Below are 19,244 nucleotides of genomic sequence, written 5' to 3'. Positions count from 1 at the left end.
ACTTCTCGTCCGAAGCGGAAAAAATCTTTAAGGATTTGAGACCTCTTGAACAGCGACCAGCTCTCGCCGCATCATGACAGTCAGTTTTCGGCTTTCTCTACTGAGGTGCTCGTCCGGAAGAACCGGGACACAATCGCAGTAGTTCTCCCAGTGCTACCTTAGCCGATATAGCAGAATGTAAGGTACCAAAACATGGGAGCCGGGCAAACCCAACTATTGATCCAAGACATGATTCGGAGCTGATGCATATAATGCTATAAGTTCGGGGTGCCGCACTGTCGAAAGTGTTCGGACTTTTCATGCCGTGTTATGGGGTACACCGAAGCCCCTGGCGCACTGGACGTACCAGAATGTACGGGGGCAATTTGTCGTAAATAAGCGGACAAGGAAAAAAAGGAAATGCAATAATAAGCTAACGCTATACATTGTTATTTAAATGTTACGTCAAAGCGTAGGTATACAAGTAGTGCAATAAGCAAAAAATAGGACTATTTGACATGTCCTATCCAAGGGCAAGCTGCGTATGGGTATGTAAAATAGGTATATCGATCGTTATCAGAGACCACCTGGGGATTCCCTTGTACGTCAGAGCTTCTTTCTTCCTTGGTATTTCCTTCCCGTAATGGGTCCGATAATCAGGCTGTCGGAAAGAGCTTCCAGAGAGTAGGGTCCTGAAAGAGAGAAAATGATAAAGATATACGGGCCCTGAGGCGGTTGAGCCGCATTGTGGGCCGTGCCATAGTCGTGCCTCCGCCTGCGCCCATGGTATCTTGAGTGCATAATTATGTATGCGCGGCGCAAATTTTTTCGCTTTACTGGGACTATGACGGAGGCCGAATTGCTAGGCGAGCTCTGAACGTGCCGGGCGATCCTGTTGCAGGGTACTCCGGACTCGCTTGAAGGTGTCCGGGGGTTTTGTCGCCGAATTGGCGGCTTGTCTCAGAAGGCTGCTTTGCACTTCTACCGCGAGGGCCACAGTGTGCTCCTCCGTACGGAGCGAGCGTTCTGTGTTTCCATTAACTGTTATAACCCCGCGAGGTCCTGGCATTTTGAGCTTGAGGTATGCATAATGCGGTACCGCATTGAATCTAGCAAATGCGGTTCGTCCGAGTAGTGCGTGATAGCCACTGCGGAAGGGAACGATATCGAAGATTAATTCCTCGCTTCGGAAGTTGTCCGGAGATCCGAAGACCACTTCCAGTGTGATTGAACCTGTGCAACAGGCCTCTACACCTGGTATGACACCTTTGAAGGTGGTTTTTGTGGGTTTGATCCTCGAGGGGTCTATACCCATTTTGCGCACTGTATCCTGATAGAGCAGGTTCAGGCTGCTGCCACCGTCCATAAGGACTCGAGTGAGGTGAAATCCGTCAATGATGGGATCAAGGACCAATGCGGCTGAACCGCCATGACGGATAGTAGTGGGGTGGTCCCTGCGATCGAAAGTGATCGGACAAGAAGACCATGGGTTGAACTTTGGGGCGACTGGCTCCATCGCATAGACGTCCCTTAGTGCACGCTTCCATTCCCGCTTGGGAATATGGGTTGCGTATATCATGTTCATCGTTTTCACTTGGGGAGGAAATTTCTTCTGTCCTCCTGTGTTTGGCGGCCGAGGCTCCTCCTCGTCGTTGCTATGCAGCCCCTTTTCCTTGTTTTCGGCATTCAACTTGCCGGCCTGTTTGAACACCCAGCATTCTCTGTTGGTGTGGTTGGCTGGCTTATCGGGGGTGCCGTGAATTTGACACGAGCGATCGAGTATGCGGTCCAAACTGGACGGGCCCGGATTGCTTTTTTTGAACGGCTTTTTCCGCTGACCGGATTTAGAGCCACTGAATCCGGCATTGACTGCCGTGGCTTCGGCGTTGTTGCCGTTGTTGCGGCGCTTGTGTCTGTTGCGACGTGGTCTGCCGTTGCTATCTTTGGCATCTGAATTGCCAGGATTTCTTGATGTGTTGTTGCTGCGAGCCAGCCAGCTGTCCTCGCCCGCGCAAAAGCAGGTCATGAGTGTCGTGAGGGCTGCCATAGATTTCGGCTTCTCTTGGCCGAGGTGTCGGGCGAGCCACTCGTCACGGATGTTATGCTTAAATGCCGCTAAGGCCTCGGCATCCGGACAGTCGACAATTTGGTTCTTTTTAGTTAGGAACCGAGTCCAGAATTTCCTGGCCGATTCCCCTGGCTGTTGGGTTATGTGACTCAAGTCATCAACATCCGGTGGTCGCACATAAGTGCCCTGGAAGTTGCCAAGGAATGCGTCTTCCAAATTCTCCCAACTGCCAATGGAGTTTGCTGGCAAGCTATTCAGCCAATGCCGAGCCGGTCCTTTGAGTTTTAGTGGGAGGTACTTGATGGCATGTAGATTGTCACCGCGGGCCATGTGGATATGGAGGAGGAAATCTTCAATCCATACCGCGGGGTCTGTTGTACCATCATATGATTAAATGTTCACGGGTTTAAATCCCTCTGGGAATTCGTGATCCATCACTTCATCAGTGAAGCATAGGGGGTGTGCGGCGCCTCTGTGCCGGGCTATGTCACGATGCAGTTCGTACGAGTCTTGTCTGCTGTATTCAGCCCGGCCGGATTTGCTTTTAGTATATCCGGCGTGACGATCGTCGTCACGCGTTGGGGCGCGCCCCCGTGATCCGTAGATCGATCTTGTATGTCCTGCTTTGTTTTCCAATACGTCTCGCAGGTCCTGCTTGTTGCCCCGGGCCTTGGTGTTTTTGTTTGACTGGCAACGGGGTGCGAGCTGGACTTCGGGCTGATATGCCGCTCTGTCTCGGCCACGAGGTCGCCGATCAGCCGCATCATACGCTGGCAGTGTGGGTTTTAATGCTTCCTCCTCGAGTTGGGGTAGCAACCTGCGCTTTGGGTAACTCTTGGTTGGGCGCTCAAGTTCGTATTCCTCGGTCGCCAGGACCTCAGTCCATCTATCCGCTAGCAGATCTTGGTCAGCTCGAAGCTGTTGTTGCTTTTTCTTCATGCTTTTTGCTGTGGCTATAAGCCAGCGCTTGAAGCACTCCTGTTCGACGGGATCCTCGGGCACGAAAAGTTCTTCGTCGCCGAGGCTCACCTTGTCTTCGGAGAGGGGCATGTAATTGTCATCCTCTGATTCTCCGTCTGCTGCCTGTTCCTTAGGGCTAGCTTGCCCATCCTCCCGCTCGAAGCCTGGTGGAGGGGATTGTCTTCGTCATCGGCACTATCTGCAACGTTATTGTCTCTTGTGCCGGTATCGCTGCTTTTGCTATGGCGGGGCTTAGAGCGGCGCCGATGACGCCGGTGCTTAGATTGCTTCTCAAGGGGATTATCCTCCGTTGCCTTATTGCCATCACTTGCCTTGGGGGTGTCCACCATGTATATATCATATCATGAGGTGGCAGTCCAGCGCCCTGTGGGAGGTGGTTCCTGTTCGTCTCCTGTATCGTCGTCCATACCGTCGATGTCTTCAGAGCCGAAATCGAGCATGTCGGTTAAGTCGTCGACAGTGGCTATCAAGTGGGTGGTGGGTGGGGAACGAATTTCTTCATCGTCCGCTTCCCACTCAAGCCGGACATAGTTCAGCCAAGGGTCTCCTGACAAGGAGAGAGACCTTAATGAATTTAGCACGTCGCCCAGGGGCGAGTGCTGAAAGATATCCGCGGAGGAAAACTCCATGATCGGTGCCCAATCAGATTTGATAGGCACGGACGCAGGCGGTTCAGAGCCCGTGGTCTGGGACGAATCCAAGTGTCCGGTAACACAGGTCTCATAGGAGGCGAAGTCAGTATTCGGCTCTATCGCCGCTGAGAGTGCGGCCTCCGTGGCGGGGTCCATCCACCCGTCCTTGGACGGCACAATCTGCTCCGGCTTGAGGGCCGGAGTAGCTACAGGTGTGATCTCCCGAACACCGTCCGACGACAGAGCTAAGTCATGCTCATCGTGACTGTTGTTGGAAATATGCCCTAGAGGCAATAATAAATTGGTTATTATTATATTTCCTTGTTCATGATAATCTTTTATTATCCATGCTAGAATTGTATTGATAGGAAACTCAGATACATGTGTGGATACATAGACAACACCATGTCCCTAGTAAGCCTCTAGTTGACTAGCTCGTTGATCAATAGATGGTTACGGTTTCCTGACCATGGACATTGGATGTCGTTGATAACGGGATCACATCATTAGGAGAATGATGTGATGGACAAGACCCAATCCTAAGCCTAGCACAAGATCCTGTAGTTCGTTTGCTCAGAGATTTTCCAATGTCAAGTATCATTTCCTTAGACCATGAGATTGTGCAACTCCCGGATACCGTAGGAATGCTTTGGGTGTACCAAACGTCACAACGTAACTGGGTGGCTATAAAGGTGCACTACAGGTATCTCCGAAAGTGTCTGTTGGGTTGGCACGAATCGAGACTGGGATTTGTCACTCCGTGTAAACGGAGAGGTATCTCTGCGCCCACTCGGTAGGACATCATCATAATGTGCACAGTGTGACCAAGGAGTTGATCACGGGATGATGTGAGTTAAGGAACGAGTAAAGAGACTTGCCGGTAACGAGATTGAACAAGGTATCGGGATACCGACGATCGAATCTCGGGCAAGTAGCATACCGATAGACAAACGGAATTGAATACGGGATTGATTGAATCCCCGACATCGTGGTTCATCCGATGAGATCATCGTGGAACATGTGGGAGCCAACATGGGTATCCAGATCCCGTTGTTGGTTATTGGCCGGAGAACGTCTCGGTCATGTCTGCATGGTTCCCGAACCCGTAGGGTCTACACACTTAAGGTTCGATGATGCTAGGGTTATAGGGAAAGCATGTACGTGGTTACCGAATGTTGTTCGGAGTCCTGGATGAGATCCCGGACGTCACGAGGAGTTCCGGAATGGTCCGGAGGTAAAAATTTATATATGGGAAGTCCTGTTTTGGTCACCGGAAAAGTTTCGGGTGCTATCGGTAATGTACCGGGACCACCGGGAGGGTCCCGGGGGTCCACCAGGTGGGGCCACCGGCCCCAGAGGGCTGCGTGGGCCAAGTGTGGGAGGGGACCAGCCCCAGGTGGGCTGGTGCACCCCCCACAAGAGGCCCAGGGCGCAGGAAAGGGGGGAAGGGGGAAACCCTAGGCTCAGATGGGCCTAAGGCCCATCTAGTGGGGCGCCCCCCTCTCTCCCCCCCTTGGCCGCCACCCAAGCCCCATCTAGGGCTGGCCGCACCCCTTGGGGGGGGGGGGGAACCCTAGATGGGGGTGCAGCCCTCCCCCTCCCCTATATATATTGGGGTTTTGGGGCTGCCATACACATGAGAACACATCTCCCTCATGGCGCAGCCCTACCCCTCTTCCTCCTCGTCTCCCGCAGTGCTTGGCGAAGCCCTGCTGGAGTGCCACACTCCTCCACCACCACCACGCCGTCGTGCTGCTGCTGGATGGAGTCTTCCCCAACCTCTCCCTCTCTCCTTGCTGGATCAAGGCGTGGGAGACGTCACCGGGCTGCACGTGTGTTGAACGCGGAGGCGCCGTGGTTCGGCGCTTAGATCGGAATCAACCGCGATCTGAATCGCTACGAGTACGACTCCTTCATCCGCGTTCTTGCAACGCTTCCGCATCGCGATCTACAAGGGTATGTAGATGCACTCCCCTTCCCCTCGTTGCTAGATTACTCCATAGATTGATCTTGGTGATGCGTAGAAAATTTTGAATTTCTGCTACGTTCCCCAACAGTGGCATCATGAGCTAGGTCTATGCATAGTTTCTATGCACGAGTAGAACACAAAGAAGTTGTGGGCGTAGATGTTGCCAATTCTTCTTGCCGCTACTAGTCTTATCTTGTTTCGGCGGCATTGTGGGATGAAGCGGCCCGGACCGACCTTACACGTACGCTTACGTGAGACAGGTTCCACCGACTGACATGCACTAGATGCATAAGGTGGCTAGCGGGTGTCTGGCTCTCCCACTTTATTCGGAACGGATTCGATGAAAAGGGTCCTTATGAAGGGTAAATAGAAATTGGCATATCACGTTGTGGTTTTACGTAGGTAAGAAACGTTCTTGCTAGAAACCTATACAAGCCACGTAAAAACTTGCAACAACAATTAGAGGAAGTCTAACTTGTTTTTGCAGCATGTGCTATGTGATGTGATATGGCCAGAAGATGTGATGAATGATATATGTGATGTATGAGATTGATCATATTCTTGTAATAGGAATCACGACTTGCATGTCGATGAGTATGACAACCGGCAGGAGCCATAGGAGTTGTCTTTATTTTTTGTATGACCTGCGTGTCGTTGAATAACGCCATGTAAATTACTTTACTTTATTGCTAAGCGCGTTAGCCATAGAAGTAGAAGTAATCGTTGGCGTGACAACTTCATGAAGACACAATGATGGAGATCATGATGATGGAGATCATGGTGTCATGCCGGTGACAAAGATGATCATGGTGCCCCGAAGATGGAGATCAAAGGAGCAAAATGATATTGGCCATATCATGTCACTATTTGATTGCATGTGATGTTTATCATGTTATGCATCTTATTTGCTTAGAACGACGGTAGTAAGTAAGATGATCCTTATAATAATTTCAAGAAAGTGTTCCCCCTAACTGTGCACCGTTGCGAAGGTTCGTTGTTTCGAAGCACCACGTGATGATCGGGTGTGATAGATTTCGAATACAACGGGTGTTGACGAGCCTAGCATGTACAGACATGGCCTCGGAACACATGCAAAACACTTAGGTTGACTTGACGAGCCTAGCATGTACAGACATGGCCTCGGAACACAAGAGACCGAAAGGTCGAGCATGAGTCGTATAGAAGATACGATCAACATGGAGATGTTCACCGATGATGACTAGTCCGTCTCACGTGATGATCGGACACGGCCTAGTTTGACTCGGATCATGTATCACTTAGATGACTAGAGGGATGTCTATCTGAGTGGGAGTTCATTAATCAGATGAACTTAATTATCATGAACATAGTCAGAAGGTCTTTGCAAATTATGTCATAGCTTGCGCTTTAGTTCTACTGGTTAAGATATGTTCCTAGAGAAAATTTAGTTGAAAGTTGGTAGTAGCATTATGCGGACTAGGTCCGTAAACTGAGGATTGTCCTCATTGCTGCACAGAAGGCTTATGTCCTTAATGCACCGCTCTGTTGCTGAACCTCAGCGTCGTCTGTAGATGTTGCGAAACGTCTGACACACACGTTTTGATGACTACGTGATAGTTCAGTGCGTAATGCTAACGGTTTAGAATTGTGGCACCAAAGATGGTTTTTGAAACGACGCATAACATATGAGATGTTCCGAAGACTGAAATTGGGATTTCGGACTAGTGCTCACGTCAAGAGGTATGAGACCTCTGACAAGTTTCTTAAGCCTGCAAACTAAGGGAGAAAAGCTCAATCGTTGAGCATGTGCTCAGATTGTCTGAGTACTACAATCACTTGAATCGAGTGGGAGTTAATCTTCCAGATGAGATAGTGATGGTTCTCCATAATCACTACCAACAAGCTATTAGAGCTTCGTGATGAACTATAAATATCAAGGATAGATGATGATCCTTGAGCAACTCGCGATGTTTGACACCGCGAAAGTAGAAATCAAGAAGGAGCATCAATTGTTGACGGTTAGTAAAACCACTAGTTTCTAGAAGGGCAAGGGCAAGAAGGGATACTTCATGAAACAGCAAATCATTTGCTGCTCTAGCGAAGAATCCCAAGGTTGAACCCAAACCGGAGACTAAGTGCTTCTGTAATGAGGGAACGGTCACTGAAGCAGAACTACCCTAGATACTTGGTAGATGAGAAGGCAGGCAAGGTCGACAGAAGTATATTGGATATACAATATATGAATGTGTACTTTACTTGTACTCCTAGCAGCACCAGGGTATTAGATACCGGTTCGGTTGCTAAGTGTTAGTAACTCGAAATAAAAGCTGCGGAATAAATGGAGACTAGCTAAAGGTGAGATGACGATGTGTGTTGAAAGTGTTTCCAAGGTTGATGTCATCAAGCATCGCATGCTCCCTCTACTATCGAGATTTGGTGTTTGCAATACGGTTATTCATTTAAGGAGAATAATGGTTACTCTGTTTATTTGAATAATACCTTCAATGGTCTTGCACCTAAAGTGAATCTCGATCGCAGTGATACACATGTTCGTGCCAAAAGATATAAAATAGTAATGATAGTACCACATACTTGTGGCACTGCCGTTTGAGTCATATTGGTATAGAACGCATGAAGAAGCTCCATGTAGATGGATCTTTGGACTCACTCGGTTTTTGAAAAGATTGAGACATGCGAACCATGTCTATTGGTATATATGCATGAAGAAACTCCATGCAGATGAATCGTTTGGACTCACTTGATTTTGAATCACTTGAGACATGCAAATCATACCACATGGGCAAGATGACTGAAAGGCCTCGTTTTCAGTAAGATGGAACAAGAGAGCAACTTATTGGAAGTAATACATTTTGATGTATGCAGTCCAATGAGTGCTGAGGCATGCAGTGGATATCGTTATGTTCTTACTTCACAGATGATTTGAGTAGATGCTGAGTGTATTTACTTAATGAAACACAAGTCTGAATTATTGAAAGGTTCAAGTAATTTCAGAGTGAAGTTGAAGATCGTCGTGACAAGAGGATAAAATGTCTATGATATGATCATAGAGATATCTGAGTTACGAGTTTGGCACACAATTAAGACATTGTGAAAGTGTTTCACAATTAATACCGCCTGGAACACGATAGTGTGATGGTGTGTCCGAACATCATAACTGCACCCTATTGGATATGGTGCATACCATGATGTTTCTTATCGAATTACCACTATCGTTTATGGGTTAGGCGTTAGAGACAACCGCATTCACTTTAAAAGGGGCACCACGCAATTCCGTTGAGACGACACTGTTTAGAGAAACCTAAGTTGTCGTTTCTTAAAAGTTTGGGGCTGCGATGCTTATGGCTGATAAGCTCGAACCCAAAGCGGATAAATGCGTCTTCATAGAATACCCAAAAAACAGTTGGGTATACCTCCTATTTCAGATCTGGAAGCAAAAGTAATTGTTTCTAGAAACAGGTCCTTTCTCGAGGAAAAATTTCTCTCGAAAGAATTGAGTGGGAGGATGGTGGAGACTTGATAAGGTCATTGAACCGTCACTTCAACTAGTGTGTAGCAGGGCACAGGAAGTTGTTCCTGTGGCACGTGCACCAATTGAAGTGGAAGCTTATGATAGTGATCATGAAACTTCGGATCAAGTCACTACCAAACCTCGTAGGACGACGAGGATGCGTAATACTTCAGAGTAGTACGTGATCCTGTCTTGGAAGTCATGTTGTTGGACAACGATGAACCTATGAGCTATGGAGAAGCGATGGTGGGCCCATATTCCGACAAATGGTTAGAAGCCATGAAATCCGAGATAGGATCCATGTATCAGAACAAAGCATGGACTTTGGTGAACTTGCCCGATGATCGGCAAGCCATTGAGATAAATGGATCTTTAAGAAGAAGACGGACGTGAACGGTAATGTTACCGTCTATGAAGCTCGACTTGTGGCAAAGAGTATTTTCACAAGTTCAAGGAGTTGACTACGATGAGATTTTCTCATCCATAGCGATGCTTAAGTCCGTCGGAATCATGTTAGCATTAGCTGCATTTATGAAATCTGGCAGATGGATGTCAAAACAAGTTTCCTTACCAGTTTTCGTAAGGAAAGGTTGTATGTGATACAATCAGAAAGGTATTGTCGATCCTAAGGATGCTAAAAGGTATGCTAGCTCCAGCGATCCTTCCATGGACTAGAGCAAGCATCTCGGAGTCAGAATATACGCTTTGATGGAGTGATCAAAGTTTTTGGGTTTATACAAAGTTTGTTAGAAACTTGTATTTACAATAAAGTGAGTGGGAGCGCTACAACATTTCTGATAAGTATATGTGAATGACATATTGTTGATCCGAAATGATGTAAAATTTCTGGAAAGCATAAAGGGTTGTTTGAAAGGAGTTTTTCAAAGGAAGACCTGGATAAAAGCTGCTTACATATTGGGCATCAAGATCTATAGAGATAGATCAAGACGCCTGATAATACTTTCAAAGAACACACACCTTGACATGATTTTGAAAGAGTTCAAAATAGATCAGCAAATAAGGAGTTCTTGGCTATGTTACAAGGTGTGAGTATTGAGTGAGACTCAAGACCTGACCACAGCAGAAGAGAGGAAAAGGACGAAGGTCGTCCCCTATGCTTTAGACGTAGGCTCTACAGTATGCTATGCTGTGTACCGCACATGAAGTGTGCCTTGCCCTGAGTTGGTCAAGGGGTACAATAGTGATCCGGGAATGGATCACATGACAGCGGTCGAACTTATCCTTAGTATCTAGTGGACTAAGGAATTTTCTCGATTATGGAGGTGAAAAGGAGTTCGTCGTAAAGGGTTACGTCGATGCGAACTTTGACACTAATCCGGATGACTCTGAGTAGTAGACCGGATTCGTATAGTAGAGCAGTTATTTGAAATGGCTCCAAGTAGCGCGTGGTAGCATGACATAGATATTTGTAAAGCACACACGGATCTGAAAGGTTCAGACCCGTTGACTAATAACCTCTCTCACAAGCATAACATGATCAAACCAGAACTCATTGAGTGTTAATCACATAGTGATGTGAACTAGATTGTTGACTCTAGTAAACTCTTTAGATGTTGGTCACATGGTGATGTGACCTATGAGTGTTAATCACATGGTGATGTGGACTAGATTATTGACTCTAGTGCAAGTGGGAGACTGTTGGAAATATGCCCTAGAGGCAATAATAAATTGGTTATTATTATATTTCCTTGTTCATGATAATCGTTTATTATCCATGCTAGAATTGTATTGATAGGAAACTCAGATACATGTGTGGATACATAGACAACACCATGTCCCTAGTAAGCCTCTAGTTGACTAGCTCGTTGATCAATAGATGGTTACGGTTTCCTGACCATGGACATTGGATGTCGTTGATAACGGGATCACATCATTAGGAGAATGATGTGATGGACAAGACCCAATCCTAAGCCTAGCACAAGATCGTGTAGTTCGTTTGCTCAGAGCTTTTCTAATGTCAAGTATCATTTCCTTAGACCATGAGATTGTGCAACTCCCGGATACCGTAGGAATGCTTTGGGTGTACCAAACGTCACAACGTAACTGGGTGGCTATAAAGGTGCACTACAGGTATCTCCGAAAGTGTCTGTTGGGTTGGCACGAATCGAGACTGGGATTTGTCACTCCGTGTAAACGGAGAGGTATCTCTGGGCCCACTCGGTAGGACATCATCATAATGTGCACAGTGTGACCAAGGAGTTGATCACGGGATGATGTGAGTTACGGAACGAGTAAAGAGACTTGCCGGTAACGAGATTGAACAAGGTATCGGGATACCGACGATCGAATCTCGGGCAAGTAGCATACCGATAGACAAAGGGAATTGAATACGGGATTGATTGAATCCCCGACATTGTGGTTCATCCGATGAGATCATCGTGGAACATGTGGGAGCCAACATGGGTATCCAGATCCCGCTGTTGGTTATTGGCCGGAGAACGTCTCGGTCATGTCTGGATGGTTCCCGAACCCGTAGGGTCTACACACTTAAGGTTCGATGACGCTAGGGTTATAGGGAAAGCCTGTACGTGGTTACCAAATGTTGTTCGGAGTCCCGGATGAGATCCCGGACGTCACGAGGAGTTCCGGAATGGTCCGGAGGTAAAGATTTATATATGGGAAGTCCTGTTTTGGTCACCGGAAAAGTTTCGGGTGCTATCGGTAATGTACCGGGACCACCGGGAGGGTCCCGGGGGTCCACCAGGTGGGGCCACCGGCCCCAGAGGGCTGCGTGGGCCAAGTGTGGGAGGGGACCAGCCCCAGGTGGGCTGGTGCGCCCCCCACAAGAGGCCCAGGGCGCAGGAAAGGGGGGAAGGGGGAAACCCTAGGCTCAGATGGGCCTAAGGCCCACCTAGTGGGGCGCCCCCTCTCTCCCCCCCTTGGCCGCCCCCCAAGCCCCATCTAGGGCTGGCCGCACCCCTTGGGGGGGAACCCTAGATGGGGGCGCAGCCCTCCCCCTCCCCTATATATATTGGGGTTTTGGGGCTGCCATACACATGAGAACACATCTCCCTCATGGCGCAGCCCTACCCCTCTTCCTCCTCGTCTCCCGCAGTGCTTGGTGAAGCCCTGCTGGAGTGCCACACTCCTCCACCACCACCACGCCGTCGTGCTGCTGCTGGATGGAGTCTTCCCCAACCTCTCCCTCTCTCCTTGCTGGATCAAGGCGTGGGAGACGTCACCGGGCTGCACGTGTGTTGAACGCGGAGGCGCCGTGGTTCGGCGCTTAGATCGGAATCAACCGCGATCTGAATCGCTACGAGTACGACTCCTTCATCCGCGTTCTTGCAACGCTTCCGCATCGCGATCTACAAGGGTATGTAGATGCACTCCCCTTCCCCTCGTTGCTAGATTACTCCATAGATTGATCTTGGTGATGCGTAGAAAATTTTGAATTTCTGCTACGTTCCCCAACAACTGTGCGGCGCACCTGACATGGGTTCGAATCCATCGAAGATCAAGTCTCCGCGGATGTCGGCAGTATAGTTCAAGCTTCCAAACCTGACCTGATGGCCAGGGGCGTAGCTCTCGATCTGCTCCAGATGGCCAAGCGAGTTGGCCCGCAGTACGAAGCCGCCGAATACGAAGATCTGTCCGGGGTGAAAAACCTCACCCTGGATCGCATCGTTGGTGATGATCGAAGGAGCCATCAAGCCTTTATCGTGATGGCATAGTGGAACTCTCAATGAAAGCACCAATGTCGGTGTCCAAACCGGCGGTTCTCGGGTAGGGGGTCTCGAACTGTGCGTCTAAGGCGGATGGTAACAGGAGGCGGGGGACACAATGTTTACCCAGGTTCAGGCCCTCTCGATGGAGGTAATACCCTACTTCCTGCTGGATTGATCTTGATGATATGAGTATTACAAGAGTTGATCTACCACGAGATCGTAGAGGCTAAACCCTAGAAGCTAGCCTATGATTATGATTGTTGTTGTCCTACGGACTAAACCCTCTGGTTTATATAGACACCGGAGGGGGCTAGGGTTACACAGAGTCGGTTACAAGGGAGGAGATCGACATATCCGATTTGCCAAGCTTGCCTTCCACGCAAAGGAGAGTCCCATCCGGAAATGGGACGAAGTCTTCAATCTTGCATCTTCATAGTCCAACAGTCCGGCCAAAGTATATAGTCCGACAGTCCGAGGACCCCCTAATCCAGGACTCCCTCAGGGGGCCCGGCAAGTGTCTTGCCGTGGCGTTGCAGTCGTCCCCGACAAGGCGCTTGCCGGGGGTCTTGTGGATTCCCTCGGCTGGGATCCCGCCGAGGGTCGCCGTCTTCTGGTCCTCATCTGATCTCACATGTTTATGATCTTGACGAAGATCTGCATGCCACCACGGAGGGGCCTTCTGAGCCCTGGTTCCAACGTAGTTGGTTGGGTCGGAACCCGTGGGCTCAAGGGTGGCTCGCTCTGTTGGTGTTGGGCAAGTTGCCCCGGCAAGGCTCTTGCCGGGGCCGCGGAGGCCACCTCGGCAAGGGCCTTGCCGGGGGGGTCCACCTCACCCTCTTGCTCTTTGGTGTTTCTGGTCTTGGCGTTGCCTTGACCGTCTTGTGCCTTTGGCTTCTCTTCGGCTTCCCTCCCTTGCCCTGCTAGGTGTGGCCGTGGTGTGTGGCTTTGACTGCCCCTGCACAAGTAAAGGGGTCAAAAGGAGAGCCCCTACTTTTGTACACCGACAGGAGCCCCCGGGCCTGGGCCACACATAAGCGCGACGCATCGTGGGCCTAGGCCCAGAACGGTGCGCGGACAGGTGGGGCGGATTTTACCGTAGTAACTGTTTCATCCGCTGCGCTTCCCCACGACCCGCGTTGAACGCGCGACCTGGAGGGGCATGCGTGACGTGGGGGTCATGCATGGGGCGGTTCCCGCACGCATGCGTCACATCATAGTAAAGAGGCGGCTCACGCCTTCCCCATAAAAGGAGGGAGGCGTGGAGGCACGGCTCATTTACTGAGTGGACTCGGGTCGCGGTCTTCAAGGCTCCCACGCCCCACGATCACGGGGCGGGAAACGGTCGCCTCACCCGTCCCCTCGGCTCAGCTTGCTCGCCATGTGTCCTTCATGCAGGTGGCAGGTGGTGGAGGCGGGAAACCGGGCCGCCACTGATTGGGACAGCGGGTCGGTCCTGATTCCCCGCGCCCTTGGTGACTAGATTGGTCGAATGGGGCGGCCAAGCCCCGGCTCCGCCCCTTTATAAGAAGGGGAGGGGGACGACATCCCACATTCTTCCATCATCCATTTCCTCCTACCTCCACTCCTTTCTTCCATCTGCCATGGCGGGAAGAAGTGCTGGCCCTTCGCCGGTGTGCGCGAGGGTTGCTGCTCGACAGCGCGTCCTTTCCCAAGATCTCGCGGCGGCGGAGCCAACCGTGAGGGGAAGGGGAAGGGGGCGAGGCCGAGGTCGTCGTGGCGCTCGGGGAAGAGGTGGACGGGGCGGCGCACCGGTCCTGCCTCCGCCAATGGCGCCCCTCCCGATGGAGGGCGATGTCGGGGACCAGCCCCGCGAGTTCTTCATCAGGCTGCGCCGGCCACCGCACCGTCGTCTTCGTCTTCCTACCCCGTTCGCTCGGGAGATGGAGCGTGACCCGCCCTAGACCCTCAGGTTGCACATGAGGGGCTGCGCTAATGGCGGCACGTGGGTCGATGTCGACTTCCCTGCCCCTCAGGTCATGTACCTCCGTCGTGGATGGAAGACGTTCGCCCGCATCCACAGCCTGACGGCGGGGCTCCTCCTCTACTTCAAGTTAATGGAGGACGGCCTGCTCTCCATCAAGGTCTTTGGAGATCTTGGAACTCGCCTGAAGTGCTGCGTGGAGAGCTCCTCCGACGATGAAGATTCCTCCTCGAGTGGGAGTGACGAGGAGGACAGCGACAACGACAATGAGGGAGTCGAGCGGCAGGATGCCGACTCCGACTGACCGCGTCGCCCCTCCCTCGGCCTCGCGCCCTGCCGAGGGCCTTCCTCATCAAGCTCTCCATCGGGGCACTCCCCGTCGTCTCCTTGGGTGGCTGGCGTAGGAGGGCCGGAGAAGGCGAAGAAGGCGGGTGGCGGCCGTCAAGTAGGAGTACGCGGGCACCGACGCCTTCATCGCGTATTGCCGGGCCGCTGCCTCATCTTCCAGCTCCTTTCCCGGCACCAAGATGTTCTCTTGGTGCCTTCTGCTCCTCGCACCTCGCCTAGGCGCCCCTTTTGCCCTCATGCTGTCTTGTTCCACCTTATGAGGAGAGGGACAAGAAAGGGATTACGGGCACCTTATCTCTTTTTAGTTTGTAAGCCTGCGGGCACTTGTTAAATTTAAAGCTTGTAATCCCCTTGTTCATGTTTTTATTCCATACGAACCGTACCTGTATGGGACGTTTTTAATGAAAAAGGGTGCTTGCCGGGTTCTTTGTGCGTGAGCGAGGCCCATGCCAAGGAATGAGTCCTTGTTATTTTTAAGATAAACATTGTCGCCCGGCAACAGGCCTTGCCGTCCCCCACTTCAGTCGACCATTCCCGCGGGGGCAAAGTAGAGTTAGGCCCCTCGCGTTCTTCCTGGCCACCGCGTCTGCGACCCAGTTCTGTCCCAGTGGCTTGGGTACAAGAAGAAGGGGGAGCACGGTGGTTTCGGAGCGAAACGAGGTCTCATTTGTCCCAGTCCCATACGGAAATGCATAACAGGGGATGAAAGACTTATCTGAATCCACAGCCCCCGGCAGCCTTGGCTTGCCGTGGTCGGATCCTTGTATCTTCAGCCCCCGGCAGTCTTGGCTTGCTGGGGCCGGAGCGCCGGTCCGTTCTCTTTCTCCCAAGCGGCTCAGCAGAAGTGTCCACGTGCCCTGCAAACCAAAGAGGACAGAAAGACGCACACTCGACCTCTAGGCTAGGGGTTAGTCGCCGCTAAGCACTATCAACCCTAACCGAGGGAGAGACTCAACCTATCATGCATGCTATAACTTAGGGCGCCAGCGCTTCGTTTATTTATGCTCAGGGTCTGCGCCTGGCTTTGTACAGAGGGTTACATGCCTTGTCGGCAAAGCTTGTACAAAAGGTGGCTTGCCGGGAGGCCCGGCAAGCCGCGCCTTATGGGTAAAACTTGCGAAGATGCTCGATGTTCCAGGAGTTGCTCACTGGGACAGCATCTTCGGTCTCCAGGTGAACTGCACCGGGCCTGGTGACTCGTATTACCCGATAAGGGCCTTCCCACTTTGGCGTCAACTTGTTGGAATTCTTGGCCGACTGAACGCGCCGAAGAACAAGGTCGCCTTCCTCAAAGCTTCGGGCATGAACCTTGCGGCTATGGTAGCGGCGCAAGGCTTGCTGGTAGCGTGCTGCTCTCACAGCCACCCGAAGACGATCTTCCTCAAGGAGCGTTGCGTCATCTTGCCGCAATTGCTCTTGCTCAAGCTCGTCGTAAGCGAGCACTCAAGGTGACCCGTATATGAGTTCCGTGGGGAGAACTGCTTTTGCCCCGTATACCAGGGCAAAGGGTGTCTGGCCGGTGGCTCAATTTGGCGTTGTCCTGATCGACCAAAGAACCGCCGGCAACTCATCAATCCAGCGCCTTCCGCTCTTGTGCAGCCTGTCAAAAGTCTTCGTCCTCAGGCCACGCAACACTTCAGCATTTGCCCTCTCTGCCTGGCCGTTGCTCCATGGGTGTGCCACAGAAGTGAAACAGACCTTGCTGCCGAGGTCTTGGATGTATTGCATGAAGGTGTGGCTTGTGAACTGCGTGCCGTTATCGGTGATGACTCTGTTTGGCACACCAAAACGGCAGACTAGTCCCTTGAAGAACTTGACTGCTGACTATGCTGTCACCTTCCTCGCTGCTTCCACCTACGGCCACTTTGTGAACTTGTCGATTGCAACGTACAACTACTCAAAGCCCCCGACAGCACGGGGGAAGGGCCCCAGTATGTCGAGCCCCCAGACCAAAAATGGCCAGGAGGGACGGATTGTTTGAAGGGCTTGAACTGGTTGATGAAGCTTCTTTGAATGGAACTGACACGCTTCACACTTGGTTACTAGTGCCGTTGCATCCTGGAGGGCAGTGGGCCAGAAGAAACCCTGCCGGAACGCCTTGCCGGCAAGGGCCCTCGACCCTATGTGGGAGCCACATATGCCTCCGTGTATCTCCGCCAACAGCTCCAGTCCTTCCTCCCGGGGAATGCACTTCAATTTCACACCTTTCGGTCTCTTCCTGTACAGGACGTCATCGACAAACTGATACATAGCAGACCGACGGGCTACCTTCTCCGCTTCTTCCTGCTCCTCAGGAAGCTCCCCTGTTTGGAGGAATCGGACGGTATGCTGTGCCCATGCCGGAGCCTGGTGCTCGACGGCAAGGACCAGGGGCATTTCTTCTACCATGGGAGCGACTGTCTCTACGGCCAGGGCTTGACAGCCCGCCGGAGTCGGTCGCTCCTCGGCAGGCTCAGAGTCCACGGCAGCACCCTTGCCGGCGGCCCCTGGGGGCTCAGCGGGAAAGTACTTGCCGGGGCCTGATTTCCTCCGCTTGTTCTGCTCCGTTGATGGTTCGACAGATGGTTGAGTTAACCGAAGCAAAAAGGTACTTGGTTCCACGGGTAGCTTGAATGCAGCGCGCTTTGACAGGTAACCAGCGATGTCGTTCTCCTCTCGGGGAACGTGCTCCGCTTGTATACCGTCAAAGCGCTCCTCCAGCTTCCTCACCTCATCTACGTAGGCCTCCATCAACGGGCTCTGATAATCCTTGTTGACTTGTCTGACGACAAGCTGCGAATCACCCCCGACGATGGTTTTTTTAACTCCGAGGTCTGCCGCGATCCTAAGACAGGTGAGCAACCCCTCGTACTCAGCAGTGTTGTTAGTGGACATCTTCCTGGGAAAGTGCAGCTGGATTACATACTTGAGGTGCTCTCCGGTGGGCGCGACGAGCACCACACCGGCACCGGCTCCTTGCAGCGAGAAAGCTCTGTCAAAGTACATAATCCAGTCGTGAGCTGTTTCCTTGCCGGGGAGAGTGGTCTCCTGGATCTCTTCATTAGGCGTTGAGGTCCAATCTGCAATGAACTCCGCCAGGACTCTACTCTGGATTGTTGAAGTACTTTCAAACTTCAATCCAAAGCTTGATAACTCCAAGGCCCACTCCACAATCCTTCCAGTTGCGTCTGGGTAGTGCAGTATCCGTTGCAACGGGAGGCGGGTGACGACAATGATCTCGTGGGCTTGGAAGTAATGACGCAACTTCCTCGAGGCCATAAGGAGGCCGAAGAGCAATTTCTGCACACCGGAATACCTTGACCTAGCCCCCTGCAAGAGGGAGCTAACAAAGTAAACCGGGTGTTGCATCATCTTCTTCTTCTGCACCACTCCACTTGACTGCGCGGGCCCTGTTCGGATGGCGTCAGATTCTGCCGGGAGCCTTGCCTTGCCGGCACCAGGCCCTGCCGGGGGAGTCTCTGACTTGCCGTCTGCCGGTCCTGCAGTTGCCACTGCCTCTTCGTCAACCTCCCTCTGCGCCACTAGCGTGACACTGAGCACTTGATTCGTTGCCGCTAGATACAGCAGCAACGACTCTTGTGGTTTAGGCGCAACTAGTATCGGTGTAGAGGAAAGGTATCTCTTCAGGTCTTGCAATGCCGCCTCAACCTCTGGGGTCCATTCCATTGGGCCCGCCTTCTTCAAGATCTTGAAAAAGGGAAGGGCGCACTCGGCAGACTTGGAGATGAATCGGCTCATGGCGGCAACGCAGCCAGTGAGCCGACGCACATCCTTGATCCGCTTGGGCGCCTCAATCTGCTCGATAGCCTTGATCTTGTCTGGGTTTGCCTCGATCCCACGCTGCGACACAAAGAACCCGAGAAGTTTGCCGGACGGAACGCCGAAGACACACTTCTCAGGGTTCAGCTTGAGGTTGAGATTGCGCAGGTTGGCAAACGTCTCTTCTAAGTCTTGTACAAGAGTTTCCCTGTCCTTGGTTTTGACCACTATGTCATCCATATAGGCTTCCATATTTCTATGTAGTTGGGGTTCAAAACCAATTTGGACTGCCCTTGTAAATGTTGAACCAGCACTCTTCAACCCAAAAGGCATCCGTAAAAAGCAATACGTACCACACGGGGTGATGAA

This window comes from Triticum aestivum, chromosome 5D (genome assembly GCF_018294505.1).
Source record: "Triticum aestivum cultivar Chinese Spring chromosome 5D, IWGSC CS RefSeq v2.1, whole genome shotgun sequence".
NCBI classification, from domain to species: Eukaryota; Viridiplantae; Streptophyta; class Magnoliopsida; order Poales; family Poaceae; genus Triticum; species Triticum aestivum.
This window is presented reverse-complemented; position numbering follows the sequence as displayed.